Source organism: Balaenoptera acutorostrata, chromosome 10 (assembly GCF_949987535.1).
Source record: "Balaenoptera acutorostrata chromosome 10, mBalAcu1.1, whole genome shotgun sequence".
Lineage (NCBI taxonomy): Eukaryota > Metazoa > Chordata > Mammalia > Artiodactyla > Balaenopteridae > Balaenoptera > Balaenoptera acutorostrata.
Window position 1 is genome coordinate 78,327,576 of NC_080073.1, and position 16,387 is coordinate 78,343,962.

Below are 16,387 nucleotides of genomic sequence, written 5' to 3' on the forward strand. Positions count from 1 at the left end.
ACCTACCCAGCTAAAGCAGCCCCTGAATTCCTGACCCTGAGGAACTCTGTGAGTTACATGTTTATTGTTTAAAGCTGCTAAGTTTGGGGAGAATTTACTGCATAATAATAGATACCAAACATAAGCTCTGTCCTACCTGTGATTCCAAAAGTGTAGAAATGTTTTATAGCAATAGGTCCAGAAATGCTTCATTACAATGTAGCTCAGTTCTGGGGGTGGGTTTATACATTAATACCTAACCACAGCTTCTCTTACGTAACTACCACTCTTCAGACGTGACATGCGTGAGATGTGGGATGGGGCGGTTCTGTAGGAGGGAACCTTGTGCTCTGGAGTGAAGACTGTGCTTCAGAGGGGCCTGCTGTGTTTGGGGAAGGAGCGTGGGTGATGCCACGGAGTGACTGGGGTCACTGAGGTGCAGCCTTTCCCCACAGCACCGCTCAAACTGTGTTCTCTGCTTGCAATCCTGCCTGGGCTTCTCTGGTTTTCCAAGCCCTGACCATTCTTCACTCAACTCAAGTCTTACCTCGTGTAACCTTCTGTCACTGTACCAAAATAGAGTGATGGTCCATTCTCTAGGGAGCTCCTGTCGCTTTCATGGTCCACAGCACTCAGGCAGCACAGAGCCTGCACTGCCTACCTTCAAAGCTAGATTCGAAACATCTAGGCATCTATGCAGCCCATACCCTAGAACCTGGCAGAGTACTTTGCATGTAGTAGGTGCTCTATACAATGATGAAGGCTGATGAAGGCCACTCTGGGAATGGTTTACCTCCCAAGAAAAGTCTATGATCATTTAGTTGGTAGCTTTCAATAAGATGTTTTATTCTCCTAGCTTCCTCACTGGTGAAAGAGGGATACAATTAGAGAGAAGTAGTTAAGAAGTTCCCATGGCCACTATGAACAGTTACAGAGTGTGTACCTCTACAAAGCTGAGGGGGAGCTGGAGGTTGAAATCCAGCAGCTACTCTCCCCCCCTCAAATCTTGTGCCAGCCCAGAGGAAGGGGCACATTTTTGTAATTCATCCATTCTGAAGGTGCCTTTTGTAACATACACAGGATGTTCACTGGCTAACAGGGCTCTGAGCACTTCACAGTATAGAGCGGCGTGGTCTTGCCAACTACAACCTACCCTAAAGCACAAGCCCATGGGCTCTACCCTTAGAAGTCCTGGATGGTCAAGGAGTCATCGAAGAACCCAGGCAGGAAGCTGGTTCTGTGTCTTGCCCAAATGGTAAAGAAGTGAGTGGTATTTTCTCTCTTCCCTATGTGACTGACTGTATCTGGCTATGACCTTGACTTGGGTACTTTTTTCCTGGCTAGGATTCCTGTAAGTTGTCACATTTCTCTCTCAACTCCTGTTCATTCTCTCTTTTTTCTGTTTTTAAATGCTCATTTGTTTCCCGGTTAAACCAGTTTTCAGTGTTGATATTTAATACATCTGCTCATAATAAACCCTGCAGGGTGTTTCTGTCTGTGCAAACAGAAGAAAGTCAAATAAATGGGCCTCACAACTGCCACTTGAATGAGCTGCCTATGATCCCAGGGCCCTTTGGTTCCATAGTATGCGTGCTCCTTTCCACCTTTTTTTTTTTTTTTTAATTTATTTATTTATTTATTTATGGCTGTGTTGGGTCTTCATTTCTGTGCGAGGGCTTTTCTCTAGTTGCTGCAAGTGGGGGCCACTCTTCATCGCGGTGCGCAGGCCTCTCACTATCGCGGCCTCTCTTGTTGCGGAGCACAGGCTCCAGACGCGCAGGCTCAGTAATTGTGGCTCACGGGCTTAGTTGCTCCGCGGCATGTGGGATCTTCCCAGACCAGGGCTCGAACCCGCCTCCCCTGCATCGGCAGGCAGATTCTCAACCACTGCCCACCAGGGAAGCCCCCTCCACCTTCTTTTTAACGTCTTCCGGCACACCATCAGCAGCCTCCTATGGCCAAGGGAAGATACTCATATTCCCTTAAATTATCAGAGTAAGCTCTTGGTTATTTACATGTAAATGAATTGAATCAACTTTTTTGTTTTCTTCTTCTTGAGTAGAAACCCATTACAGGATGAAAATATATAGGGAGAGGCAAGTGGACAAACTTCTGCTTCAATTATTTGCCTCACTGGAGCTGAATAGCTATTATTTTTTGAAGTTAGTAGCTCTTAAATTCTGGAATATATTTCTGTTCCCCAATAATATTATCATGAAAATCAATATTTCTAAGTAACATCATCATCTTCATTAGCACTTACAAGGATATTCTGTGCCAGGCACTGAACTGATTTCTTTATATGCACAGATCATTTAATCTTTACAACCACCATATGAGGTTTATCACTACTACTACTATTTTTATTATTTTACAAATGTAGAAATGAAGGTTCAGAGAAGTTAACTTGCTCAAGGTCATAAACACACAGCCTGTAAGTGGTGCAGCAGAAACTCAGAACCCAACATGTCAGACTTCCAAGCCCACTCAATAGTCAACATTCCAGCAATATTTACACAGCACCTGCTAAACCCCACCATGATTCTAGGCACCAGGTACACAGCAGTAATCAAAACAGACTCGGTGCCTAGAAGATCTTACAGTTGAGCGGAGGAGACATAGTAAACAAATAAACAGGCCAATTTTTTTTTTAATAAATGTATTTATTTATTTTTGGCTGAGGTGGGTCTTCGTTGCTGCGTGCGGGCTTTCTCTAGTTGCGGCAAGCAGGGGCTACTCTTCGTTGCGGTGCACGGGCTTCTCATTGCGGTGGCTTCTCTTGTTGTGGAGCACGGGCTCTAGGCATGCAAGCTTCAGTAGTTGTGGCGCGCAGGCTCAGTAGTTGTGGCTTGTGGGCTCCAGAGCGCAGGCTCAGTAATTGTGGCGCACGGGCTTTGTTGCTCCGTGGCACGTGGGATCTTCCCCGACCAGGGCTCAAACCCCTGTCCCCTGCATTGGCAGGCGGATTCTTAACCACTGTGCCACCACTCCGCCAATTTTGTTTAGTGAATGAATTTTTCATGGAAATCATGAGTGCTAGATTTTGTTACGCCTCATTCAGCAATAAAAAAAAAACACCCTGAAATTCCCCAAAATGAAATTGGTCAAAGATCACGGTCCAAAGAAGTAGGCCAATGGTATTGAAACAAAGATCAACTTCAAATGTAGATCATTAATGGCACATGACAATTTTCTTGGCGGGGAAGACTTTCTAAGGTATCCTGAAGATGAGAGAATAGGGAAAAGGGAATACAATCAGCAAAATCCTTAAAAAGAAATGGAAACAAAAAAGAAGACAAAGTCAATTGAGCACATAAAATGAATTGCACAGCCTCAGCCTGCTCCCATCCTGGCCTGGAGAAAGATGACGCAGAGTGAAGATCAACAGAGAAGAAACAAGTCTCTGAAAACTGGGTAACTTGCTGCAAAAGATTTCCAAAGGAAGCAGTGTAAAATAAACTTGGGAGGGAAAAGTCACCGAAATACCTTCTTAAGAACTCTTTTCACACAGCAGAAGAGCAGAACATGCTGTTGCTTCCACCTCAGCACTTCTGAGCAGTTGTGTCCATATTTCCACAGTTACACAGAACGTGTTTATATCTAGGATTAATCCCAGCAACTGAGACAAATAATCCTTGACTACAAATCATAGGAAAGTTTTAGGACCCAAGTTCCACAAGTGGGGACTATGGGGGATCAAAGTAGACTGTGTTTGATCTTTTTGTCTTATATCCTAGTAAACTGGACAAGAGGACAGCAATATAATTGCGATGATTGTCAAAAATAACTAAAGAATCTCTGACGATGGGGTCCGGACGTCAATACGTTGGATGTACTGGGTTGATTTTAAACGTGCAGCCAGGGTGAAGAACTCTTGGCTTCGGCGAAAGAGCCGGAGGGTTGGAGTCAAGAAACTGGGTTTGAATCGCAGCTAGAAGGTACCAGCCTTGAGGCCTTAGAGCGAGTTCCTCACCTCGCTCATTCTGTTTCCTCATCCACAAAGTTGAGCACATCTACCTTATGAGCTCTTGTGAGTATTCGATGGGACTTTGTAAGCCAAGTATCTCATGGTGCCTGGTAGAGGGGCCATTAAAGTTGTGGAGCGTGGGTTTTGCACATAGCCCAGTAACAATAAATACATGTCAGATTTGAGTGATTTTGCTAATGGCCACCCATTCAACTGTGCCTGGATAATTAGGAGATGCCAGAATGACTTATTTCTTCTCCCATCACACACACACACACACACACACACACACACACACTCAACACATTACACACACACACACAAGGCAAAAGTATCCAAAGGAAGCTGCAAATAATTTCTAGTTGGGGAACAAAGCACCCAGGGCCAGGGGAAAGGGAGAAGAGGGAAGTAAAATATGGTCGTGAAGGGCTGGATGAGGCGCTACAACATCTCAAGGTGCTGACAAGGCAGGCTTAGAACAAGAGATGAAGAACTGACATCTTAGAAAGCCAGACAATACTTTAGCCTGAGAGTAGGACATACCTTTGGCTTGGGACACTGGAAAGAAAAACCAAATGAGTTAAGACATTTCTCCGAAGGAAGACTGGGATCCATCCTGCATTTTTATGTTTCCAAATGATATATAGCTGATTCCTTTATAGAGTCCTTATTGTCTGTAGCAAAGTGGTTGCTGCTAAACTCAAGCTATCTAGTCTGAATGTATTTCAGTGTTTCCAGTAGTAACAGCTAACAATTACTGAACATTTTCTACGGAGCAGACACTCTGCTAAGCCCTTAATGTGCGTTCAGAGGACAGAAGGTAGATAGTGACTACAGAATAGATACCCGTGTCTTCTTACCATTTTACAGATAAGCATGATTTGAGAGTGGGTGGTTTGCTAAGGTACACGTGGTTAGGCTAGTGATGGGAACACAACATGGTCTGGTCCTCTGATTCCAAAGCTACGGCTCTTAGGATCTGTGCTCATACCTGCTGGTGTGACAGTCCCTTTACTAATCAACAAGAATTTACCAAGCAACTTCTTTGAGGAAGAAACACTGGGGGATGCAAATGTGACAAGCTTGCCATCGTCACATCTTGTACCTTTCAGTGAAGGATCCAGAAAAGTGCACAGCTATCTGTTAAAAAGTTAAAACACACACACGCACACGCACACACACAGTACAGGGTGCTCAGTTAAATTTTAATTTCAGATAACCGACAGAAAAATTTTACCGTAAGTATTCCCCCTATTATATCTAGGCCATAATTATACTAAACCAATGTACTCATTGTTCATCTGAAATTCAAACTTCACTGAGTGTCCTGTATTTTATCTGGCAACCCTGCTGTGTGATAGGTTTCATGGCAGAGATTCAAAGTAGAAATTCAGAAGAGAGAGAGCTCTGGGAAAAATTAAAGCCAAGATATAAAAAATGGTGAAGAGATAGAACACTGAGGTAACTCCAAAGAAAGATCACACCTAGTTGTGCAGTTAAGGAAGAATTGGGAATTCCCTGGCAGTCCAGTGGTTAGGACTCCACACTCTCGCTGCCGAGGGCCCGGGTTCAATCCCTGGTCAGGGAACTAAGATCCCACAAGCCGCGTGGAACGGCTAAAAAAAAAAAAGGAAGGGCTCACAGGTGGTATTTGCACTTGACCTTCGAGGTGAATAGAGTTTGCCTTTATGTGAAGGAGCAGAGGTGGCATTTCAGGCCAAGGTAATGGTGTGAGCAAGGGCACAGAAGTGGGGGAAAGTCAAGTTATAGCTCCATCTAGTTAAGAACAGTGAATTGAGCTGGATTAGGAGCCGAGTTTTTCTGTTTCCAGAGCCCATGCCTAAAACATTCTACCACTGAGAGGAGACCCAGGTCACACAAGGTAGAAGCCAGGGACAACGGTTGGCTGGGAACAGACTGCCCAGGGATTAGAACGCCAGGCTGAATCCTGTGGGCTTAATTAAGAATAACTCAGTATGAGGAAAGATGCAACCATCCAAGGCCACTACGTACCCAAGCCATAGCTAACAGAGGGATTCCAGGACCTTTGGGACTGAGGGTCAGGAGAGAGGCAGGGTCACAAAGCTGTCTGTCCCCACCACCCCAAGCTCATACACTGCATGGACATCCTCAGGACCTGTAACTTGGTGTGACTGAAGACCAAGCAGTCCCATGGCATTTTATTGGCCAAAGATGCATTTGGCTTCAACTAAGTATCAGTATTCCAGGCACCGCCTCCATTTTGCACTCATTTTTACCAGAAAAGCTACAACAGTGGGCTCTCCGTTGTAAGTCAGAGAAAAAGAAAAAAGCAGTTTAACAAGCTCGTCCATGATTGTGCTGACTCTGAAAATGCTTTTCTGATGAGTAGCTCGGTCATGACAACAGTCATTCTAACCTTATCTTGGCTACAGAAAAATGCATCTTTTCACCCAATTGCTCTAGGGATTGAGATGCAGACATTATCCTGCTTCCCATACCCCTTTTAGAGATGAGGAAGCCAACTCTGAAAGATAATAGTTCTGCTCAAGTTCATGAGGCTGTCGTTGGGGAGGACGAACGTGAGCTAAGGCCAGGGCTCTGTCCACTGTGCTGCCTCTCGTTATAAACATTTGTCCAACAGCTGGCCCAGGAGAGGGCACACTCTGGGACTTAGGTACAGCACATCTAAGGACAGAGCCTCTGGGGACTGAATTTAGGATTTTTAGAGCCCTCCCAGGCCCAATCTTCTGCGAACCAAAAACATTCTTAATTCTCCTTCCCAGCATCCCTGGGAGACTCGGGAGGTTGAGGTACAGTGACCTAAAGTCCCTGAGAGCTGGATTTTCTAAGTGTGGGTTGAGATATTACAGAGGATGTGTCAAGACACATGGAGACATTTCTTCCACCCACTCTTTAGCCATTCATCAGTCTGATTAACCCCTTTCCTTTCTGGGGTTTAGCCTCCAGCCTCATGACTCATCCATCAACCTCAACTCTCTCCTCTGTGGAAACCATCACCTCCCTTAGTTATGAAATAGTGAGTAAATAAGGAAAACAACTAACATATCAGAACACCATAGGGACATCTGTACCACTCAAACTGATTAGAAGGTGATGGCCTGGGAAATCCAAATTGAAAGAAAGCGTGGAGCCCTTGCCCGCTCCTAGCGCTCTATGGCAAGAGAAGGCAGATGCTGAATTAGGAAGCCTGTGTCCTCATTCACACTCCTCTTCCAATTCATTGTGTGACCTTGGGTGAGGCACTTCCGGTGAGCCTTTGTCTCCTCATCTGGACCAATGTACGAGGCAGCTCACTCTGTGAAGTTCTATAACATCAGGTGAGAGTGCCGGATCTGGCATCACACAGCCTGAATGCATAACGCTGGTTCCACCAATTGTTAGAGAGATGAATCTGGGCAAAATACTTAGCTTCTCTGGGTCTCATTTTTCTTATAAATAAATTAAGGATGCTAATAATGTCACCATCCTTAGACTTATTGTAAGGATTAAATGATATAATATGAATTATGCCCTTAGCACATTGCCTGTCACATAATTAGCACTTAATAAATGTTAGTTATTGTTGTTACAGGTTAGTGATTCTTAAAGTGTGGTCCCTAAACAAGCAACATCAGCCTCAGCTGGGAACTTGTTAGAAATGCCAATGCTCAAACCCATCCTAGACATTGTGTACCAGAAACTCTAGGGGTCTGGAACACAGCAGTCTATGTTTTAACAAACCTTCCAGAGGATTCTGATGACACATGTTAACGTTTGAAGAACCACGGGTGTAGATGGTTCTAAGATCCCTTCCAGTTCTAGAATTCTATTATTTCCTTCAAGTGTATACATCTATCCAAGGCCCAAGGAAATCATTATTATTCACCCATGTTGTTCCACAAACATTTATTAAATCTCTCTTTATACTGGGACCTGGGGATAAAAAGAAAAACAAGACATAGCCTAAGGCCCGAAGTAGTTTACAGTTCATCTCATGACAATTTATACGTTTAAAATCGTTATTTGTACAGTTTTCTGTATTTGTTCATGGATACTTGAGGTTCACTATAAGAAAACAATATCTTTCTTTTAAAAAGTATTTTCTTGTAGTTACAATTTGAGGAAGATGTTAGCTAAGTGACCTTGAATCTCAGTTTCCTCAATTCTAGAACAGGATTAATAATATCTCACTAATTTGTTGTGAAGATTAATATGATAAAATGTGATGACATGTATGAAATGATCTAGTTGGTTACAGATGCCCAGTAATAATCAGTTAGATCTCAATATGAATGTAGTTTATAACTAAGTATCGTTGATGAGCATTGATTTGGCTTTATGGTGTATATTATTGATATACAAAGTAGAGGAAAAATAGATCAATTTATGATACGTTGATACGTATCATAAATTGATACGTTGAAATCTAGCTCCTGAAAGTTATAACTTTCTTTTTTCTAGAATTCAGGCAATTAAGACCCTCAGAAGAAACTTTGTACTTCAGAGATGTCAGAGAACTAGCTGGTGTTTATCCAAAAGGACTTCTGATTAACCAGACAGATGGCAGATTCCAGAAGAGTTTCAGCCCTTTTGTTTAAAATCCAGAACTTACCCAGAGCTTGAACTGGAAATGAGGTTCCCTGCAGTTTCCAAAATTCAATTCGACAAATATCAAAGACCTGGATGGACTGCCTTTGAAGTCCACAGCTTCTTCGATGAAGAGGGCTCATTCAGAGCCTGAAAACTTTCTACACGTGGGGAGAAAGATACCAACAATCAATCTGTTGATATGAAGCATTGTGTCTGCTTTTTGTTTATCCGCCAGAGCTACTAAAGAGTGTTTGTCTTGAAACGCTTCAGGTAGAGATTTGAAATGTGAACCAAGATTTCACTGCGCCAATAAGTCCCAGGCAGGGAGGAAAGGTCTGCTAAAAGACTAGTCTGTCACCTTATCTACAGATGGGGACATTCCTGCTATTTACTGAATCATTATTTCTCTGGGCACAAGAACTTCTGTCCTGTTCCTCACCCTTCCCCAGCCCAAATCTAAGTGGCTTCTCACTTGTCTCTGAATCAGGTAAGCCTTGGAGTTCTAACAAGGCAGTATAGTCCCAGGTCCTATGAGTGAGATAGCAAATCAAAATAAGAATGTCATGAGCACTTCGATGTTGAAAACTTCAGCTAAAGAAAAATGCACAACCTAAAAGTTGTGAGTTAAGTTTTATTCGGAGACCTTACTGAGCACTCAGCCCAGACTTCAACCTCTCAGTGACTGGCACATAGTAAGTGCTCAGTAATTTTCCTGGAATGAAAAAGAGTGAGGGTAGTATATGACAGGTGACAAGTAGGTTGTACAGAAAACAAGATAAGAAGAGTGACTGAAGAGTTTGAGAGAAGGAGGAGATCATAGTGGGCCGGAGCATCCAACAACATCCTCATTTTACGTAAGAGAAAACTGAGAAACAGGGAGGTTAAGTATGTTGCCCAAGGTCACACAGCTAGTAAGTAGTAGAGGTAAGATTTGAATCAAGTTGTCAGACCCCGGGCTCTATCTGTATAAACCTTTTGTATTTTAACTGTTATGTATTTAATTTACAGAATACAAAAATACAAATATGAGCCAGTGATTTCATGGATATTCTTGTTTAGAATGAGGATAAGAAAACAATGAGTCCATTTAAAGAAAATAACAGAAGAAGAGTGGTTGTCTGAAAGGACAAAAATCAGGACGGTGGAATGCTAATGACTAATTAGTGATTATTTTTATAAAACACATAATTAACTATGATAAAAGGTAACAGACCTGTAGTTTACATACCTGCGCAGATAGCTGATGAGGTGTGCTCTATCTTCAGGTTGACTTGACTCAGTGAAAATGTATTGACTGGTTAAACCTTGTTACTGTAACCTTAGGACCTCTCATTCCACTGTCAGTAAGTTCCTTTACACTTTGGACCTTGGCCTTAAACACTTTCACCTTTTCCTCTCCTTTCATTTCTCTGCACTACTGAACACCTACCTTTCTCTTTAACCTAGCTTTTCACACTCTCAAGTAAAGTTTACTTCCTAATTTCTCCTATATCTCAGTCAAGGAAGGGCACATTCTCATTACCCTCTACTCCACTGTTGCTTCTGGATCATCTCTGCATAACTTTCTACCTTTTAAACTCAACAATCTCTCCTCTCTTGAAACTCATGTCAGATTATCACTTTCTCTCCATCTTTGCCCTGCTGTCCACCAACTTTCAAGTTACTTTTCCACACTCTGAAGACTCTGACCCCAACAATATTTGAGTGTGACTACCCTTCTTGAAAAATCTCTTCATCTTTTCTTTGCTGACTTTGTGTTTCTCCACTGAAAAGGAGAGATTTCTTCAAGGTCCCCCTCTTTTTCCTTTCTCCTCTCTCCCTGGTGACCTTCATGTCTTCAACCATTACTTCTTGTCAAATGGCTCTCAAATCCACATCTCTTGCTCAAACTTCCTCTGAGCTACAGGCTGGAATTTCCAAATGTCTCTTTGCAATATCTCCAAAATATCCTGGCAGCTCAAACTGTATATGAAAAAAAAAAAAAGAATGAGTTCACTCTCTTCCTTCTAATCCTGGCTTTCCCTCTACGCCCCTTGTCCCAGTGAATGGTAGTGGTATAGAAGAGAATAAGTCCTCTCTTTCATCATCCCTCAACATACCTTTGGTCACTATGCCTCTTCAGTGGATCATCGTCTTTCTGTTCTTACAGTCGCTCAACCAGACTATCCTGTGTGCCTTACTTCTCAGGTCATACTGCACCAGTTAACAGAACAGACTACTAGACTAACGCTAGAACACGGCATACTCTCTCTTAGGTCTCTTCCAAGTGTCTATTTTGTCTATAGCATGGAGCTAAAATTTTTTTATTTGAAAGCCAACAATCTCTCCCAACCTATTTGTCCCCTCCTCTCTTTCTGTATACACCCTATTGTAACCAACCCAGAGTTCCTGATGTCACCTGAAGAAACCATTCATTCTTTCAAGAAGTTATTTATTAAGTACTTGGTATGAGCCCATCTCTGTCCTAAGTGTTGGCAATATAATGGTGAACATGACCTCTGAGTTTAGATTTAGATGATACAAGCAATGAAAATACAGTGTTGTAAGCACCGATCTAGGAAGATAGCTGGGTACTATGGGCATTTATCTAGAGGCTCCTGACCACACAGGGGCAAGATCTGGGGAGCAGGAAGATACGGAAGACTTCCTGAGCTGAGACCTGAAACGTAAATAAGAATTATTCAGATATAATATGGGAAGGGATTGTCTATTACAAGAGAAGAAAATGTATGCATAAAGAATTGGGGCAAGAAGGAATGGCCAGAGGAAGGGAACTGAGAATAGAGATTAGAGAAGAAGAAGGAAACACAAGATGTTGTAGAAACCAAAGGAGGAGTGAGAAGACAGGAGCAGACCACAGCATCCATGTTGCCAAGAGGTCAAATAAGATGAGGATTAAAGAGTGTCCATTGGATCTGGAATGGAGAAATCGTTGATGACCTGACCAGAAGCCCTCTGAGCAAGTGATGTAGACAAAGGCTAGACCACAGTGGAGAGAGAAATGAATTAAAAATGAAGCATTGGAATTACAGACAAATCTGAGGAAATTCAAGAACCACTACATCTTTATGCTGTATCCTCATTTACACCACTTTCCTCCTCTCTTGCTTCTTTCCCTATTTTACCTATACTGTCATCCCCAATTCTCTTCCTATTGAAAGCCTAGCCATTTTTTTGAAGATCAAATCAAATACAATCTTTTTTGAAAATTTTTTCCATCTATTGTCTTATTTTATTTATTTTTTAAATAACAGAACATACTTTATTTTTTAAATTAATTAATTTATTTATTTTTGGCTGCTTTGGGTTTTTGTCGCTGCGTGCGGGCTTTCTCTAGTTGAGGCGAGCGGGGGCTAGTCTCTGCTGTGGTGCGCGGGCTTCTCTTGTTGAGGAACACAAGGTCTAGGTGTGCGGGCTTCAGTAGTTGTGGCTCAAGGGCTCAGTAGTTGTGGCATGTGGGCTCTAAAGAGCCGGCTCAGTAGTTGTGGTGCACGGGCTTAGTTGCTCCGTGGCATGTGGGATCTTTCCAGACCAGGGCTCAAACCCTTGTCCCCTGCATTGGCAGGCGGATTCTTAACTGTGCCACCAGGGAAGTCCCCAGATACAATCTTATTTTGAGCTTCCCTTCACTCCTGGCAGTTAAAACAGATTACTCAGTACTGGCTACATAAATCTTTGCTGAATTAGCAAACTGTTCTCATCGCACTGATCACATGGAATTTCCTTTGTATGTCTGTTATAGCACTGACTTCTTATTACCTTGTAATCTATTTAGTCATACACACCTGTCTCCCTGACTATACAACTTGATGATGAACTAGCTATGTATTAGTCACCTTTAAACCTCTCATAGTTTCTAAGTGTGTTGGGCAGTGGCATCATCCAAATCGAACTCTACCGACTGTTCTCTAGCTTGCATTGATGTAAGCACATGCTATGTATGCCATGATCTTTGTCCTTGGAGACAATGGTTTTTAATGGTATCTATAATCCTAGGATTTGCTAGAGTCATCTTTAACCTCTCAAAATCTTTCCACTATTATTCACATGCTTTACATATTCTAAATTCTATAAAATGTTATCAGATTGGATCTCTGTATGAATACTCTACAAGCCAACTTTCTGATTGAAGAAAAACAACTCACTCAACTTTTAAGCACAGAAGACTCAAGTAGCAACTCATTAATGAAGTTAAGTCAATATTCACACATATCTCTCTTTCCAAAGAACAACCTAGGAAATGTTAAGCCAAGCCAAAATAGAAAAATGACATTGAACTTTTGGGTTTCTGAGGACTAAAACCAAAAGAATAAGTCATATTCTTAAATTCTAAGTACCTGATGATTATTTGGATTTGATTGATTTGAAGAGGGCAAGGACCATACAATGTTCGATGGATTTATTATGTTGTAGACTGAAAGACTTCCAAAAACTTTCAAAAATTTAGTAGTTGGGGAAATTAAGAGCAACTTAAACTCTGTTAAATTCATACAATTGATAAACTCCAGTTTTAAAATATTTTAGAATTTCTATTAGCATGTTACATAATTCTTCTGCAATGGAATCTGGAACTTTTGTCACCTCCCCCCTTTCAAAGCCCCACCTTTCACCGCATTTTAAACAAAAAGCACAGAAGTAGCCAACTCATCTCTGGGTCACTCAATAGAATTGGGATTAAAGTCCAAAACTCCATTTCTTTAGAAAACAAAATTCGGAAGCAACTATGGTTAAATGTTAATATCTGACAAAACTGGGTAGTGGGGACCCAGGCAATAGTGATATTACTCTCTGTTCTTTTCTTTTGGTGGGAAATGTTTCACACCTTTAAAATTAGAGGGAAAATATTCATGTCATCCAAAATTACTGGAGAACTCAATAACTGAAAGAATTTCTTGTACTGATTCTTAGTTACCCAATTTCTGTACTTGCCCCATGAGCACTTAGGGCAGAGCTATTTCTTCAGTTTCCAGAGGAAGAAACAAAAGTAGTTAAGAGAAACCAAATGATTCTGGAGTAAGGGTAGGTGCAAGTTCAAGTCAGAGTTAAAATTCCTGGAGTATCAAAGGACAAGAGGCTGCCTCCAAATACTGAAAGGATAATAGACATTCAATTAGCACTGATTTGATTAATTGGTTGCTTGTTTAACAGGAGCAAGAGCTCAGCGCTTTGAGAAAGATGGCAGATGTCACCTTTCATTCATCACTGACCATGGCAGTGCTGGACCAGACTCAGGCGACCTTTGTGTGACTTCAGGAGTGGTGAGAGTTTAATGTGGAAGCAATCACACTCTCAAGGGGCCGTGCATTTATAAGGTGACTTACCTGGGGTTATGGGTACTGTTAATAGCCTCCGTGTGGAGCAAAGTTAATAAATCCAGTGATAGGAAGAACTACAGAACCTAAGGACAAGAAAGAGCAAAAATATCCGCAAGGAAATTAACATCCAATCTTCCTCATTTTGCAGCATTTCTGTTGCCGAAGAGGTGACTAGATGGTGCTGATTTGGTTGGTGGAAGAGTCCACCTAACAAGAGAGAGAATGCCTGGTGGTCCCAGTCCAGCTCTTTAAATCTTCTCTGTCCTTCAGTTTAATACAGCAGCATCTATTAAGCACGAGATTTTACTGAGGGCCAACAGTAAGATACGCCGTCTTTTCTCCCTCACCTTCTCAATGTGTTATCTCTCTATCAATCCTTCTCAATCAATCCCAATCTCTCTCTCTCTCTTTCTCTCTCCCTCTCTCTCTCTCTCTCACACACACACACAGATACACACACGCACACACACACACACATTCCCAATATTGCTAGCAATTTGTTCTGCCTACAAGAAACCCATGTTCAAAGTCTATGAGGCATCACTTTAAGCAGCTGTAGGGAGTTGAATGAGCCAAGGAAGGCCAACCTCAACTCTCAGGAAAGATATTGGCTGAAAAAACAAACTGAGCTCTTGTCAGTGCTCATTTCCTCGAGGCTGTTATTAGGATTCCTTAGCAGTGCTAACTCATAAGTAAGTCGCTACAATCAGCTGACCTTCCTCAGCAGCGACAAACACAACCTGGGCCCACCTTTCTAGGTGCCAGCTGTTCAGCTCATCCCCAGCGTCCTTGACTGATGCCTCCTTCTTCTCTCCAACATCGTCTCCCACTGCCCATGAAACCCTGCCTCAAACAGGCAAGTCCAGGCTCATCTTGGACCTCTTCTTTCTCGCATGCATCTTGGTTCATGTTCTCCTGGGAAATCTCCCTGTATCCACCCCACACAACAAATCCTCCCAGCCCTCACATCTCCACTGCAGGCATAACCTCTAGAAAACTTCCCTGGACCTATCAGCTCCTCAGCTGAAAGGAGGACCCTTGTGGCATTGACAGCCTCTCCCCTCTCTGGGTAGTTACTACATAAGCCTCTCTGCAGGACTGCTCACCTGTCTCCCTTAACCAGACTGAAATCTTCCTTCAAGCTGAAACCCTGGCTTGCCCCGGTCTGGAACAGCACGGTGGGCCATGCCAGAGTCGCCAGTACTCGACTTACCCATCCCCTGTTGACTATTGCCGCTGTGGGATGAGAATAGCAGGAAAGAGGGTCTGGCAATTCAAGGATATGGGGCAGATCTGAGGATCCAGAGATGCTATGACTTAGGGACCACATGAGTCCATGAAACATATAGAATTTCCCTTAGCTTTGTCTTAACCAAGGGCCATTACACGGTGCAGGCGGATTCTAGTGACAAGGGCACAGGTGATATATTCACTGAAGCTTCTTGGGAGAAGTGTAGTTCAAATGCATCCTCTTAGAGAGAGAGCGGTCAGAGTCACAAGAAGCAAAGATGTGCGTGTGTCTATGTGCGTGAGCATGTGTGTGACTGCTGTTTGCAGGAGTGGTTCCTACATGGAGGTGGCATTCATGTGCCCTCCCTGGGCAGTCACAGCCCTGGTTGGAGCCAGGATTCCACCCCAGCCAGGGCTGAGGATGGGAAGGTCCTCAGGAAATCCTGAGGGCTGCAGCTGGAAAGGACTTAGCAAGGAGCCCAGGCCCCCCCATTGCACAATGGAGAGGTAGGACCTGGAGATGATGCTGAGCTTGGACCAGACTCTGGGTGAGCGAGAATGTCAGCTCAGACTCTGTTCCTGACCTGACTGGGGTTGGGCACAAATGCCCGCCGGGAGCCTTCTTTGTCACCTATAAAACACCGCCAGTGACCGAGAGGAGGAATCATGAGGCTCATGCTCTCATTAAGTCACCCTCCCAGGCTGGGCCGTATACAGTGTCTTTCCAAACCTTGCCCCTGGGACTGGCAGTGGAATTTCTCCTCCACAGCTCCATGAGAAGGAGCCAGAGAAAGTTAGAGAAAGTTTCAAGAAGGGTAATGAATGAACAGGTGGGGGAAAGGGCTGCACAGAGGAGAGGGGGTATAAGATGAGCCAAAGGGAAGCCAAGGTCAGCCCTGGACACGTGACGGCAAAGACCAAGTTGAGCAATGCTTTTCTCCTCTCTGCAAGGGAGGAGAGCCAGACTAGGCAAGTTCTGGGAGTTGCCTCTGAACACTCCAGCCTGTGGAGTCGTTTGGTTTCTGTGACCTGGAAATGGTGGGTGAGGGAATGGCATGGAGGCAAAGCTGGTAGTGGGATAAGTCCCAGACACACACAGTCAGTGCCCCCGAGTGAGTCCATCCTTCCTAAGCAGGCTGCCATCACTGCACCTGGGGGACCAACGCTGGGCCAGACCTCAGAATAGGATACCTCCTTCAGGACTTCTCGCCAACCTTTGGTCTGAACTTGCCTAAGACCAAGACGTCCTATGCCTCAGCCAGCCTAATCCTCTTAAAAAATGCTTTCATCTCACCCCTCCCCGGATTAGATCACTCTCCTGGCT

General features: G+C 43.3%; 1 long non-coding RNA gene across 1 annotated transcript; it reads right to left on the reverse strand.

Annotated features, from left to right (window-relative positions):
- Positions 1-2,946: 2,946 nt before the first annotated feature.
- Positions 2,947-9,789, reverse strand: LOC103020296 (uncharacterized). The gene is made up of 3 exons (XR_452132.2): positions 9,747-9,789; positions 8,541-8,676; positions 2,947-3,200 (listed from the first exon to the last, which is right to left on the reverse strand). It is a non-coding gene; the product is annotated as an uncharacterized LOC103020296 (long non-coding RNA).
- Positions 9,790-16,387: the final 6,598 nt, after the last annotated feature.